A 16,846-nucleotide genomic window follows, 5' to 3' on the forward strand; every position below is an offset into this window, starting at 1 on the left:
ACTTTGTAATTTAGAATAGGGTAGGGCATTTTATTATTTTGGGGGGCTTTTTTATATTATTAGGGGGCTTAGATTAGGTGTAATTAGTTTAAACTTCTTGTAAATTTTATTTATTTTCTGTAATTTAGTGGGGTGTTTTTTGTATTATAGATTAGTTTATTTAATTGTATTTTAGTTTAGCTAATTGTAGGTAATTTATTTAATTCATGTATTGATAGTGTAGTGTTAGGTGTATGTGTAACTTAGGTTAGGATTTATTTTACAGGTAATTTTGTAATTATTTTAAGTAGGTAGTTATTAAATAGTTAATAACTATTTAATAGCTATTGTACCTAGTTAAAATAAATACAAAGTTGCCTGTAAAATAAATATAAATCCTAAAATAGCTACAATGTAACTATTAGTTATATTGTAGCTATATTAGGGTTTATTTTATAGGTAAGTATTTAGTTTTAAATAGGAATAATTTATTTAATGATAGGAATATTTATTTAGATTAATTTAAATTATATTTAAGTTAGGGGGTGTTAGGGTTAGACTTAGGTTTAGGGGTTAATAACTTTATTATAGTAGCAGCGACATTGGGGGTGGCAGATTAGGGGTTAATAATTGTAGGTAGGTGGCAGCAATGTTAGGGAGGGTAGATTAGGGGTTAATAAAATTTATTATAGTGTTTGCGAGGTGGGAGTGCGGCGGTTTAGGGGTTAATACATTTATTATAGTGGCAGCGAGGTCAGGTCAGCAGATTAGGGGTTAATAAGTATAGGTAGGTGGCGGCAACATTGGGGGGCAGATTAGGGGTTAATAAATATAATGTAGGTGTCGGCGATGTTAGGAGCAGCAGATTAGGGGTTCATAGGGATAATGTAGGTGGCGGCGGTGTCCGGTCGGCAGATTAGGGGTTAAATAATTTTATTATAGGGTTTGCGATGTGGAGGGGCCTCGGTTTAGGGGTTCATAGGTAGTTTATGGGTGTTAGTGTACTTTGTAGCACAGTAGTTAAGAGCTTTATGTTCCCGTGTTAGCCCATAAAGCTCTTAACTACCGGCTTTTTTTGATGGTAGGAGTCTTGTCGGTAGAGGCTCTACCGCTCACTTATTCCAAGACTCGAAATACCAGCGTTAGGCAAATCCCATAGAAAAGATAGGATACGCAATTGACCTAAGGGGATCTGCGGTAGCCTCGAGTCGCGGAAAGAAAGTGAGCAGTAAACCCTTTCCTGTCTGACTCTAAATACCAGCGGGCATTAAAAAGCAGCATTAGGACCCCTTAACGCTGCTTTTGATGGCTCACGCCAAACTCTAAGTCTAGGCGAATGTGTTTTAGTGAAATAGATTTCATTGATTAGTTTTTCTTGTGCTTAGAAGTGTTTAGAAGTGCCCTTGCAGTATTTATTATGTAGTATTAATTGCCTAACACTTGATTTAGGGAGGTGAGAAGTGCGATCAAATGGAGTTGGTATCATATTTTTTTACCTTATCCTCTTCAGTGCTTACTTGAATTTGCGGCCTCCAATAGTCTATTGATATTTGTTGCTTGGCTCGATTTTATTGATTTTTTTGCAAAGGCTTTTCCAAAAACATTATAGTGGTTGATTTAATTTTGTTAGCTCTTGCTTATAGTCTAAGCAAGACTTTTTGCTTTTACTAGAGACTTCTACCATTAAATGTATTCAGAATAGTGATGCTAACCAAGTTTCGGGACAAATTCTGTGGGCAACTCTTGAGGCATATGTTTGGGGCTAGTGTATTCAGAAAATGGCTCATTTAAAGAAAGCTCAGGGAGTATACTCAGAGATGTTGGTTTATACTTCAAGACACAAGAAACTTAAGAGAACGAGGCTGGGATGAAGGGGTGAAGACTCTCTTCACCCGGTGCTGACATATCCCAGAGGAAGAGAAGAATGTATTACTGGTAAAGTAGAACTTTGGAAGAAAGGTGAAGAAGTCTCTCTCAGCTAAAAAATTAAAGTCTTTATTTCGCCGAAACATGTCAACCAGTAGGTACTACGCCCTCTCATGCACTTTGTAACCATATCTTCATGATGACTCAAGCTTCTATTTTTTAACGTATTTGATGCCTAAATAAAGAATTTTTTTTCTGAGAGAGACTTCTTCACCTTTCTTCCAAAGTTGATGGTATGTGCCCCTAATTCTATAGGAGAGAGACCTTTGCAAAATATTTCAAACTATTATATAATTTATACCGCAATTTAAATACTTTGGAGACACCTTTGGTTTAAGTGCAATCCTTTTTGAATTGTACGGCCCCATTTATTGTTGATGCAATAAAGCAACTGAAGAGTAATAAGGCCCTGATAGATAAACAGGTGCTTTTTATATAATGAAAAAAACTTCAACCTCTATTGATCCCTCTGCTGTTAAAAGCTTTTAATGAAACTGGGGAGTCCAGTAACTTTACAAGAGATTTTCTTGAGGCAACTATTTTAACTATTCCTAATCCTGGGACATATGCTTCACTATGTAGTAAATATATACCAACCTTTAATTAATCTTGATATCTAAATGTACTCAAAGATTTTGGCTGATAGACTTAAGGCCTGTTTCTATTGAGATGTAAATGTTTTTGAACAAGGTTGCAAAATAATAAAAAAACTGCTTTCGAAAGCAATTACGCTTATCGACAGTTTCCTTCATAAGCGCGTTTTCCAACATTACAAAAAAATAATTATTCGTTCTTTAGAAAATATTAGAACCTTGAAAAAGCTCAATTACACCAGTTTCCACTGAATGCACAAACAGGTAAAACACTGTCGGAAGCTGTCACTAAACTCTCAAACATTACTGTCACAAACTGCAGCTTCCTCCTTGGATCTGTAGCGGAGTTAGATACAAGACATGAATTATAATAAAATATCATTTAGTAAGGAGTGTCTCTACAATGTAATATCTTGCAGCATAAACGAAAGGGTAGATATGTAGCGTTAATATGTCCATATAGTGATCAGGCTATTGAAACTTATATAGGGGCCTATCTATCAAGCTCAGAATAGAGCTTGATGGCCCTTGTTTCTGGCGAGCCTGCAAGCTCACCAGAAACAGCAGTTATGAAGCAGCGCTCCATAACCCTGCAGTTATGAAGCAGCTGCTCCACAACCCTGTCCATCTGCTCTGAGTAGGTGGACAGACATCGCTGGAATTCGACCCGATCGAGTATTATTGGGTTGATTGACACCCCACTGCTGGCGGCCGATTGGCCTCGAGTCTGCAGGGGGCGGCGTTGCACCAGCAGCTCCAAAGAGCTGCTGGTGCAATGCTGAATACGAAGAGCGTATTGCTCTCCGCATTCAGCGAGGTATGTTGGACCTGATCCGCACTGTTGGATCAGGTCCGACATACCTTTGATAAATATCTCCCATAGACTCAATTACTAAGTTGGAACATGTGCACACATAATATTGCAGTCAACATAGAGCAAGACAAGGAAGATCAAAAGAAGAAACAGCTGGCAGAAAATGGTAAGAGGGAGGCTGGATCAGTTCTCAATTAAAGGTAAAAATATACTATAGCAGTTCAGAGAAAATGAAGAGGAGGGACTGTAATAAACTCTAAAGAGAGGGGTACTTTAGCTACAGGCGGCAACTGTCTGCAGTACAGCTTAGTGTTCCTTGTTACTACTGAGACAGAGTCTGGTTAGAGGAAGGAGTGTAGATCCAGAGCAGAGGAGGAGGAGCTGTCAGAAGAACTCGGCCAGCCAGTTACAAGTTTAACTTGCAAGCGGTTGAGAGCAGCCACAGAGGAAGACACAGGCACTTCCAATAACGTCTGGTTAGAAGAATCAGGCTGGAGGAAGTCTGCAATTACCAGCACTGAACTGCTTAGCTAGGATATGTTCCAAATTGAACAATTACCAAGCAAGGAAACAGGATATGAGGTAGGCTTATATGCAGCAAGCGAAAGGGAACATGAGCAGACAAATTATAACTTTAAATTTACAGCATGCTCAATTGGGTGTAAAAGAGGAAAAAAATAAGCTTTTTTGAGGCCTATTTCTCATTGAGATATTAAAGTTTGCAAACAATAAAAATGTTGTTATATGGTTCACTAGCCAAGGTATATAACTAATTGGAGTTATGCTCCTATTTAAATATCAATATGTATTTACATAAATATAATCAAGCACATATCCCCATAAATCTAACTAGGCCCATGCCTAGGGCAGCAATAAATATTAAATAAATCAATAAATTGAAAAATGTAATAAAACCATAAAAATATTTTTCTTTAAATTAACATTTTTTTTTATAAACTCTATGTATTTGTTTTGTGACCTACACAACTCCGTGTATCTCTCTAGAGGCAATCACAAGTAAAAAACACAGGTGTTAAATGTAACTTTAATAGTCTAAGGTCAGGTTACCATAGCAACAAACCTGTTATGGTGGGATATTTTAGAAGTCCAACGTCAGATAGTAGCGTAAACACGTTAGCTTACACATACACAAAGTCTGCATGTATTACGCAAAATATTTAAATGGAAAAAAAGGTTCTAAAATGGTCAATGGAAATAAGCCATTAGTCTTATGTTGCCATTTCTACTACATGTGAGTCAAGTAGGCTTTACAGAGGGAAGGCAAGGTCCAGAAAACAGTTGGAAGATCTTAAATATCTTTTCTGAAGCCAAGAGGAGGGGTGTTTCCATAGTGTCCCTGTCACTAGATGCTGAAAACGCATTTTACAGGTTAAGATGGGATTACTTTTAGGAGGTCATGTCAACTTTTGGCTTCTCTATGGCACTAATCACATCTACTCAAGCACTATATTCTCATCCTTATGCTATAGTTAAAAGAGTGGGATTATGTCCACCTGGAATCCCTATAAATAACAGAATGCACAAAGGGTGCACCTTGTTGTCATTGGTTTTTGCTATAGATTGAACACTTGGTGCAAGCCATTAGAACTTCTGACTTGGTGGAGGGGCACATATAGGGATTTTTCACAGAAAAAAAGCACTATTTGCACATAACATTTCTCTCCTTATTACAAATCCCATAGGAGACTTGGAGTCTGCTGGACCATTTGATACAGCTGACTACAGTTGTAAAAAATTGGGGTATGGGCTGCTTTAACCCTGCTTTTAGTAGGTATTGGTTATTGCTAACCTTGCCTTACCATCATCCAGGTGTAGTTTTTATTTTATTTTTGTTACATTTTTTCCGCCTCAAGCTGAGATTGATGCACTTTTACTTATAGGATCATTCTATTACATTACCTTTAACTGTATTCTATTTGTTACAACAGCTGTTTTAAAGTATATTTTGACTTTGCTCATCTTTTTTATGATGTTCATGATTTACATGTCCTGTACATCATCAAGAGGTTGTTTTGGCTTAATTTTATTGCAATTAAATAGAGTTGTTTTTTATTGGACTTGGACGTTTACCTCCTATTTTAATACTGTTTGTTCAAGGATGATCTTTTATTGGTGATTTTATTAGACTTTTATGTCTTTTGAATGCACATTACAAGAGTTGTACTTTGCATACAGTTCTCAAAAAAAAAAAAAAAAATAATATATATATATATATATATATATATATATATATATATATATATATATATATATATATATATATATATATATATATATATATATATATATATATATATATATACAGGGCTTTTTTTGTGGGGTTACTCACCAGTACTGAGCACCACCACATATCATATCTCATAACAGCTAACAGCTAATGTTTTCCCAAGAGAGTGCTGCAATATATATCAAGCAATGTATATAACCCTGTCCTTTTATACTGAGCACAATATATCACATATTCACTTGTTCATGCAAGTCTGTAACTGATTTTGTAGTTTTTATACCTATGGGGTGCTGAAAACTTGTCCTTGGTATACGTGGGTAAAATAGCGACCATGCTAGGATGCTAAAATGGGAGCTCTTCACATCACCAGAATAATCTGCCGATTATTTTATTACAGCAGAGACATCACAACTATTCTTATATAGCAAAACTTCAGCAGAACTTACTGCATCGTTTGATACCAATATTGAACAAATAATCCTGTGTGGTGCCCTTCCCAGGACAGTTGAAGACATCGGTGGTGGTGGCCTCACTTCTGTCTTTCAACTCCCCCCCCACCTGTTACCCGGGGATAGTAGTTAACATCATACTGCAGTATCAAGTTTTAATCACGCCCCAACTCAATTTCTATATACCAGAAAGCAATCTATTCATTATGGAGGGTTTTTACCAAGTTGCCCAGCGTATGCTGCAGGACCTTGAAGAAAAACTATGCAAAAATATGGCCAACCTTATTCTTTGACTGAAGATAGAGGATGAGATACCGGATCAGTTTGCTTCAAGACCCGCACTGCAGATACTAACATCAGAGTCTAGTTTAGAGGCTATACACGAGAAGAGGAGGTTGGAGATAAGACCCCTCTGAGGACCCCTTTGGTAAAAGCCACACAGTTGACTGCATCGCAGGTTGACGGCGAAGCCAACTGTTTCAGAATGACACATGTCCAGGAGGAAGTGGCCAATCTGCAGGGACTTGAAACTTGCTGTGCTCAGTGCTGCTATGAACTACATTTGCCATTGCTCAACAGAAGTGCCTTGGTCACATGATGTAGCAGCCATCTTGCATTTTGCGATAATCTTTTAACATCTTCTTCTCTTAAACCGCTTACTGCAATAAAGCGTAATTTTGCAAATATGTTCCTTGCAAGGTCCTCTACTAAGTTTGATCAAACTGTGATTTTTCCTTAATCAACATGGCTACCGTGAGACGTTAACCTTTTTATCACCATTTAATTGCATAATTTTGCACTTTATACATTAGTTTTACAATATTTAACAATATTACAGTGTAATAGACACATGATTACACATAGTCATAACCCTCAAAGACAATATTGCAGTTAAAATTCGCATTGTGCAGTCGCCTTCCTGAAATAAAACATTTACAAATTTTCATGAAACTTCTGCAAATTGTAGAGGTCTATAGTGAGCATTAGTATGTGCAATTTGAAAGCCATACATTGCATAGCTTGGCGGCCATTTTGTTTCGTATGCGCCATTTTTAAAAACTATAAAAATCTTCTCCGAAACCGCTTATGGGACAGACTTGAAATTTTGTTTATAGAGTTATCTTATGACTAACATTCAGATTTGTTCAAGAGAAGTTTATACGTCATGTGGTTTGGCAGCCATTTTGAATTGTTCAAAACGATATATTTAAATTAATAATAAAACAAAAACCAATTTACAAAAATGTTTTATTTTTGCCATGTTTATTGATATCAATAGTGAGCACTATTGTGCGTAATATGGAGGCTGTATATCTTACGATCGGCAGCCATCGTGGTCTATTTTCTCTGCAACCGCTTATGTAAGAACTGTGAAATTTGCTGTACAGTCTTATATTGTGACCTAGATTCACAATTGCTCATTAGGAGGGAATCAGTCACATGATGCGGCAGCAATATTGGTTTTATGTTTATCGTAATTATTTGTAATTCAATACTGCCTCTTTTGAGTCAATTGCTCACAAAACACAAATTACTTATGCTAAACTCTTAAAATCAGGTATGCTGATACAGCCTATTGCTCTGCTACATCTCATGCAATATTGAACTCATAGGTCATAAAGTTACGCAGCCATATTGTTTTTTGCGACAAATTTCGAGAACTGCTTAATAATCTTCAGCTCTGGAACTGCTTATGTTGCAACTTTAAAACTTACTGTGCTCAGTGCTGCTATGACCTAGATTTGCCATTACTCAACAGAAGTGCCTTGGTCACATGATGTAGCCGCCATCTTGCATTTTGTGAAAATCTTTAAACATCTTCTTCTCTTAAACCGCTTAGTGCAATACAGCACAATTTTGCACATATGCTCAAGTTTGTTCAAATTGCGATTTTTCCATAATGAACATGGCTGCTGTGAGACATTAACCTTTTTATCGCCATTTAATTGCGTAATTTTGCACTTTATACATTAGTTTTACAATATTTAACAATATTACAGTGTAATAGACACATGATTACACATAGTCATAACCCTTAAAGACAATATTGCAGTTAAAATTTGCATTGCGCAGTCGCCTTCGTGAAATAAAACATTTGCAAATTTTCATGAAACTTCTGCAAATTGTAGAGGTCTATAGTGAGCATTATTATGTGCAATTTGAAAGCCATACATTGCATAGCTTGGCGGCCATTTTGTTTCGTATGCGCTGTTTTTAAAAACTATAAAAATCTTCTTCTCCGAAACCGCTTAAGGCACACACTTGAAATTTTGTTTACAGAGTTATCTTATGACTAACATTCAGATTTGTTCAAGAGAAGTTGATAGGTCATGTGGTTTGGCAGCCATTTTGAATTGTTCAAAAACGCTTAATGATATTTTTAAATTAATAATAAAACAAGAACCGTTTTACAAAAATGCTTTATTTTTGCCATGTTTAGTGACATCTATGGTGACAATTATTACGCATAATATGGAGGCTGTATATCATATGATCTGGCAGCCATTTTGTTTTATGCGAATATTTCCTCTGTAAACTGCTTATGTTAGAACTGTGGAACTTGCTATATAACCGTATATTGTGACCTAGAGTCACAGTTGTTCATGTTGAAGGAATGGGTCACAAGCTGTGGCAGCCATATTGGTTTACGCGAAAATTTCGAAAATGTGTTTTCTTTCCAACCGCTTATGTTAAAGCTGTGAAATTTGCTGTATAACCATATATTGTCACCTAGAGTTACATCTGATCGTGATCAAAGTATTGGTCATATGGTGGGGCAGCCATCTTGAAAAACACAAAAATGTGTTTTCTTTCCAACTGCTAATGTTAGAATTGTAAAAACTTCTATAAAGCTTTATATTGTGACTTAGCTGCTTGTATGCCATTGCAATGTGCGCATGGCCACCTCTATCGCTGCTTGCAGCTATATATTTTTATTTGTTAATAGTATTTCTTATTTGATTTACCAAATATACTGTATTTAACACTTAACTCACTTGGCAGGAATGGCAAAAAGGGAAAATGTAGAAAAGATAGGTAGAGTGATGTTAAATGGATTTTAAACATATTCCTTTAAAACTAGATCATTTAGCAGCCTCTTGAGCCTCTATAAATCTAGGCCAATGTATTTTTGTTTCTTCCTAGTCACTGTGGCACTGCAGCCAATCAGATACCCAACCACCCAGAGTGCTATAACGCATATGCTACTCATCATTAAGGAATGTGCAGCAATATATTTTGGCAGAGACAATGCGCATCTTTTGTTGTTTAAAGGACAAGTGTTGCATCAGAGTGATTTGTCTTAATTTCAAACCTTTTAAATTCATTTAAAGGGGGACCCTAGAGGCGAGCAAGGCTTTAGCTGGCAGGGGACTTTGACCGGAGGAGGAATAGGCCATTATGGGGGTTGGTTGAAAAAAGGGGTTGGAGTGAAGGAAGCCATTGATTGGCGGGGGTGCTAGTTCGCTGCAAGACAGTGGGTTATGGCCAATTGGAAGGCGTTAAGGTAATTTGTATTCCCAAGGGGTGGAATGCTTGTGGAACGTCTCAAGGGACAAAGGGGTCTCTTAGAGGCAAGTTTTTTAAAAAGGGTTAACAGACTCAATCACTAATAAGGTTATGTCCAGAGAATTGACGGCCATATTTGTGAAGATTTTGGAACTAGCACCGCTTGCTCATATATTTACAGAAGTTGTTGTTGCGGTTTGTTGTTTGCATTTATTTATAAGGTATTTAAATATTTGAAAAGTTTTTTATTTATATATTTAATAAAAGAGCTGCGGCCAGTTTTATACCAAAAATTGATGACCTTAAAAGGTCAATAGTTAATGTTAAATTTAGTAAAACTGTCTGAAATGCATAAATAAACTTTGCATGTCATCCATTTTGCTGTCTCCTTCAAGGGAAGTTATAATCATCAAAAAGACAAAACAGCGAATAATTGGAAAAGCAATGGTACCCAATAAAAGTTTTTTTTTTTTTTTAAGGTTACATACACTTATATTCACACAGCACACCTACAAAGCTACATAATACGAAATCACAAACATGTAATGCAGATCACATAAAAGGTGAGACAGGAAAAACTGGGAAGAATTATAGACAGAAAGAAACAGTGATAGAGCAAGAAACTAATAGCTAGATTACGAGTCTTGCGTTAGCCTTAAAAAGCAGCGTTGAGAGGTCCCAACGCTGCTTTTTTCCTAACGCTGGTATTACGAGTCTGGCAGGTACAGGTGTACCTCTCACTTTTCTTCCGGGACTCGAGCATACCGCAAATCCCCTTTCGTCAATTGCGTATCCTATCTTTTCAATGGGATTTTCCTAACGCCGGTATTACGAGTCTTGGAAGAAGTGAGCGGTACACCCTCTCCTGTCAAGACTCCTACCACATTTAAAAGTCAGTAGTTAAGAGTTTTATGGGCTAACGCCGTAACATAAAACTCTTAACTAAAGTGCTAAAAAGTACACTAACACCCATAAACTACCTATTAACCACTAAACCAAGCCCCCCCTCCACATCGCAAACACTTAAATACATTTTTTAACCCCTAATCTGCCGACCGGACATCGCCGCCACTTCAATAAATATAATAACCCCTAAACCGCCGCACTCCCGCCTTGCAAACACTAGTTAAATTTTATTAACCCCTAATCTACCATCCCTAACATCGCCGACAACTACCTACATTTCTTAACCCCAATCTGCTGCCCCCAACGTCGCCGCAACTATATTAAATTTATTAACCCCTAAACCTAAGTCTAACCCTAACACCCCCCTAACTTAAATATAATTTAAATAAAACTAAATAAAATTACTACAATTAAATAAATTATTCTTATTTAAAACTAAATACTTACCGATAAAATAAGCCCTAAGATAGCTACAATATAACTAATAGTTACATTGTATCTAGCTTAGATTTTATTTTTATTTTTCAGGCAACTTTGTATTTATTTTAACTAGGTACAATAGTTATTAAATAGTTATTAACTATTTAAAAACTACCTAGTTAAAATAAAGACAAATTTACCTGTAAAATAAAACCTAACCTAAATTACAATTACACCTAACTCTACACTATAATTAAAGAACGGCTAGATTACAAGTCTTGCGTTAGCCTTAAAAAGCAGCGTTGAGGGGTCCCAACGCTGCTTTATAATGCCTGCTGGTATTACGAGTCAATAGCGAATCCTATCTTTTTAATGGGATTTTCCTAACGCCGGTATTACAATCGCCTGAAAAAGTGAGCGGTAGACCCTCTTCTGGCAAGACTCCTACCACATTTAAAAGTCAGTAGTTAAGAGTTTTATGGGCTAAAGCTGTAACATAAAACTCTTAACTAAAGTGTAGATATTTGTATTATTTTTTCTTTATATTAATTTTTTCATATCCATATTATTTGTATATTGTATTGTTACATGTTTTAGGTTTTATGAAATAGTGTTTGATATATATTTGTATCATTTATTGCATCAATTTTTTGGGGTATATTAAATATGACACTTACAGTCTTTTTTACATTAAATTATCACAAAATGTTTTTTGAAATTAGTGTTATATATATTTTTAAATTTAGGGTTCTATCTTATTGATATCATATGTTTTCATAGTTCTATTACAATTTATTTATTCTCCCCTTTTTTAGAGTTTTTATGACATTATTTATATATTTATATATCTGGTGGATATATGCTTTAGCTGTGTAACTGTTGTTCTCACTAGTGCAAATAAGTTATTTTAAATTTTAACTGTTTCTCTTAGTAAAATATTTTTAGGGATTTTACTTAATCTTATTTGCAAGCATATTTCCATACATATTTATCTCCAGCCCTGAATCCTCTAATACATTTTGTCTACCAGAGGTTACAAGGTGATCCAACTAAAAAATTCAAGACCAAGATTGATAACTATGTGGAGTTAACTGTCCAGGTGGATGTTCTTACTAAGAATTTGCAGGACTACTTGAATGTCCAATTCCCTATCATCCCTATCATCTACACATTGCCGAATACATACACAGCTACATAAACCACCAGGTAGACCCATTGTGTCATTGAGGGGGTCTATTTTACAGCCAGTGGCCACCTATCTTGACAACTTATTGCAACCAATGGTGAGAAATATGGGTTTATTCTTTCTGGATTCGATTGAACTGTTGAAATTACTTCACAACGTGAAAGGCCTTGTCACTGTGGACATGAATAGCTTGTATACTGTCATCCCCTATGATGAGGGGATGGCAGCTATTGCTACTTGTTTAAAGACATACTCCTATGTGGGTCCTCCATGTGATACCATCTTGCAACTATTGAAATATTGTTTGAAATTTAATTATTTCAAATTTGAAAGCAGTTTTTATCTGCAGATCACGGGGACAGCGATGGGGTCCAATGTGGCCCCATCCTATGCAAATCTATATATGGCTCAGTTTGAAACAAGGCAAACTGACTTATTCTTTGATCATCGGATAATCATGTTCCGAAGGTACATCAACGACCTCTTCATAATCTGGAAAGGCAGTCAATCAGAACTCAAGGGATGGTTTGAACAACTAAATAAGGTGAATGAACACCTGAAGTTCAAGATGTCGTACAATGTGTATCACATTGATTTTCTTGATCTCAGGATTTATAAGAGTGGAGGCAGGCTGGGGACAACATTGTTTCAAAAAATTCCATTGTAGAAGCAACTAGTTGTCATCCTCCCAGCCTAAAAAAGGCACTACGTACATCCCATTTTAGGAGGGTTGTGTGGAACAATAGTGAAGAGCAACAGAAAACAGCACAACAATTTGTGAGTAGGGCCTACAACAAGTCAATGCTAGACGAGCCATATCAGACAAATATGATCACCACACAACAACAAGCATTGGTGAAGAAGAATGATTAAGTATGTGAAGAACGACTTGTTCTATCAACAACATTTACTCCTGAGATAATTAACTTTTCAAGATCTATAAAAGAACATTGGTGGATCTTAACATCAGATCAAACATTGCAGTTTGAAGGAGTTAAGAGCCCTCTAGTGGGCTATATGAGGGGTAAATCTTTGAGAGACCGACTGATAGTGATGTCGCGAATAGTTTGCCAGCGAACATAGCTTGTTCGCGTTCGCTGCGGTGGCCGAACATATGCGATGTTTGATCCGCCCCCTATTCGTCATCATTGAGTAAACTTTGACCCTGTACCTCACAGTTAGCAGACACATTCCAGCCAATCAGCAGCAGACCCTCCCACCTCATGGACAGCATCCATTTTAGATTCATTCAGAAGTTGCATTCTTAGTGAGAGGAGGGACAGTGTAGCTGCTGCTGATTTAATAGGGAAATCGATAGCTAGGCTAGTGTATTCAGTGTCCACTACAACCCTGAAGGACTCATCTGATCTCTGCTGTAAGGACAGCACCCCAAAAAGCCCTTGCGTGTGTGTCAGGCTAACAGCGTATACTGTGCCCACTTGCCCAGTGCCACCACTCATATCTAGTGTGGCAGGTGGTGGGGGTTGGTCTGTGAGGGGGGGGAAGCTACACTACAGAAAAAAAATAAAAACAGAAAAAACTACTTTTTTTTGCAAACTGGGTACTGGCAGACAGATGCCAGGACCCAAGATGGCAGCCAATAAGGCAGATGGGGAGGGTTAGAGAGCTGTTTTGGGGGGATCAGGGAGGTTGGGGGCTAAGGGGGATGCTACACCACAGCATGGTAAATATGCTAAAAAAATATAAAAAAAATGTAAAAACCTTTTATTTTAGTACTGGCAGACTTTCTGCCAGTACTTAAGATGGCGGGGACAATTGTGGGGTGGGGGAGGGAAGGGAGCTGTTTGGGAGGGATCAGGGGGTCTGATGTGTCAGATGGGAGGCTGATCTCTACACTAAAGCTAAAATTAACCCTGCAAGCTTCCTACAAACTACCTAATTAACCCCTTCACTGCTAGCCATAATACACGTGTGATGCGCAGCAGCATTTAGGGGCCTTCTAATTACCAGAAAGCAACATCAAAGTCATATATGTCTGCTATTTCTGAACAAAGGGGATCCCAGAGAAGCCTTTACAACCATTTGTGCCATAATTGCACAAGCTGTTTGTAAATAATTTCAGTGAGAAACCTAAAATTGAGAAAAAATGTAAGTTTTTTTTAAATTTGATCGCATTTGGCAGTGAAATGGTGGCATTAAATATACCAAAATGGGCCTAGATCAATACCTTGGGTTGTCTACTACACTTAAGCTAAAATTAACTCTACAAGCTCCCTACATGCTCCCTAATTAACCCCTTCACTGCTGGGCATAAAACACGTGTGGTGCGCAGTGGCATTTAGCAGCCTTCTAATTACCAAAAAGCAACGCCAAAGCCATATAAGTCTGCTATTTCTGAACAAAGGGGATCCCAGAGAAGCATTTACAACCATTTATGCCATAATTGCATACGTTGTTTGTAAATAATTTCTGTGAGAAACCAAAAGTTTGTGAAAAAGTGAACAATTTTTTTTTTATTTGATCGCATTTGGCGGTGAAATGGTGGCATGAAATATACCAAAATGGGCCTAGATCAATACTTTGGGTTGTCTACTACACTACACTTAAGCTATAATTAACTCTACAAGCTCCATACATGCTCCCTAATTAACCCCTTCACTGCTGGGCATAAAACACGTGTGGTGCGCAGTGGCATTTAGCAGCCTTCTAATTACCAAAAAGTAACGCCAAAGCCATATAAGTCTGCTATTTCTGAACAAAGGGGATCCCAGAGAAGCATTTACAAACATTTATGCCATAATTGCATAAGTTGTTTGTAAATAATTTCTGTGAGAAACCTAAAGTTTGTGAAAAAGTGAACATTTTTTTTTATTTGATCGCATTTGGCGGTGAAATGGTAGCATGAAATATACCAAAATGGGCCTAGGTCAATACTTTGGGATGTCTTCTAAAACAAAAATATATACATGTCAAGGGATATTCAGGTATTCCTGACAGATATTAGGGTTCCAGTGTAACTAGCGCTCATTTTGAAAAAAAGTGGTTTTGAAATAGCAAAGTGCTTCTTGTATTTATTTCCCTATAACTTGCAAAAAAAGCAAAGAACATGTTAACATTGGGTATTTCTAAACTCAGGACAAAATTTAGAAACTATTTAGATGTTGTACCCGCTGCGGGAGTTTTTTCTGTCACTGTGAAGTGTGCGTAACCCTTACACTACCTGATCGATACAACATCATACCTGATGTTTTAAAGCACGTTATTCCAAACAATTTAGGAATGTTAGGTGATTTATGCCCTTTATGGATTAAAAACAGACTCTGCATCAACTATGTAATTTTCCATGGGAGTTTTGCCATGGATTCCCCTCCGACATGCCACAGTCCAGGTGTTAGTCCCCTTGAAACAACTTTTCCATCACTATTGAGGCCAGAAAGAGTCCCTGTAGGTTTTAAAATTCGCCTGCCTATTGAAGTCTATGGCGGTTCGCCCGGTTTGCCCGTTCCCGAACTTTTGCTGAAGTTCGCGTTCGCCGTTCGGGAACCAAAAATTTTATGTTCGCGACATCACTACCGACTGATGAGCCCTGATTTTCGTGAGTGCTATACCACTCGTACATGGTTAAACACTACAAAACAGGGATGCTTCCGGTGCAGTGGTTGCACCACCTGCAGTGAATTAACCAAGAGCAAATATTTTACACATCCAGGAAAGAACAAGAAATTTGAAATATGGCACAGTTTGACATGTACTACAACTTACATTGTATACATGTTAAACTGTCCATGTGATCATCACTACATAGGCAAGATGCAGGATGATTTGCGTACCCGGATGGCAAATCATAGATCTGCCATTCGGGCTGCGCTGAAAAAAGCTAAATCCAACCAGTCTGTAGCCAGACAATTTTTTACAGATGCAGCATAATGTAGAAGAGTTAAGAAACATAATAATTGATCATGTTCCTCCACTTCAATGTGGGGGTTACAGGAGGAGGATTCTGCTGTAGAGAGAATCCAAATGGATTTTCATACTGGATACGTTAAGCCCTTAAGGCTTAAATGTGCATCTAGATATGCATTGTTTCATTTAATGTATTTAAGGGGACCCTTAATAGCTGTCTCTTGGAGTGAATGCAGTTTTCCATGTTTAATTAGACTTCTCTATATAGTTGTTTATGCAGGTGTTAGGTGTATATAGTTAAGGATAAGTAGGTTGCGTGTTCTCCTTTTGCTGTTAGGATCTCTGTAGCCTGTATGCTTGTCCCTTCTTGTACGATTCATAGGTATCAGTACTTATAGTTTACATGCCCAGGAGCCTGTAACATGAATTGAGGGGCTTGTTGTTATATGGATATGCCCTTGATTAAGTGTGGTGGCTTAGTGAGTAGGTACTACAGATAACTTAATACTCTTGTGTACATAAGTCCAATGGGACTAGCATATGCAGGTGGTGACAGCCCACAGTAGGTGTCACAGTATAGTTTGCTGACATTTTCCTTGATGGGATTGGTAGGAACTGGTAAGCCCTTTTAGTTTTGCAATAGCACGTAGTTGGGTAGTTTGGTGCTACAGGGACACCATACGGACTTCCGTGCATGCACAGTTGTGCAGGAGGATGTCATGGTTCACTGTTTGATGGGAGCATGGGTAGTATTTAGGTAAGGCTTATGCCTCATTCTGTGTATGTCTGAGGACGGGGGTGACCCTGAAAATGTTCACATGTAATTAAAGATTACTTTTGATAAGACGGTGAGTGCATTTTTGTATATATATATATATATATATATATATATATATATATATATATATATATATATATATATAAATACATATATAAATACATAAATACAAATGT

Source organism: Bombina bombina, chromosome 1, assembly GCF_027579735.1.
Source record: "Bombina bombina isolate aBomBom1 chromosome 1, aBomBom1.pri, whole genome shotgun sequence".
Classification (NCBI taxonomy): Eukaryota; Metazoa; Chordata; class Amphibia; order Anura; family Bombinatoridae; genus Bombina; species Bombina bombina.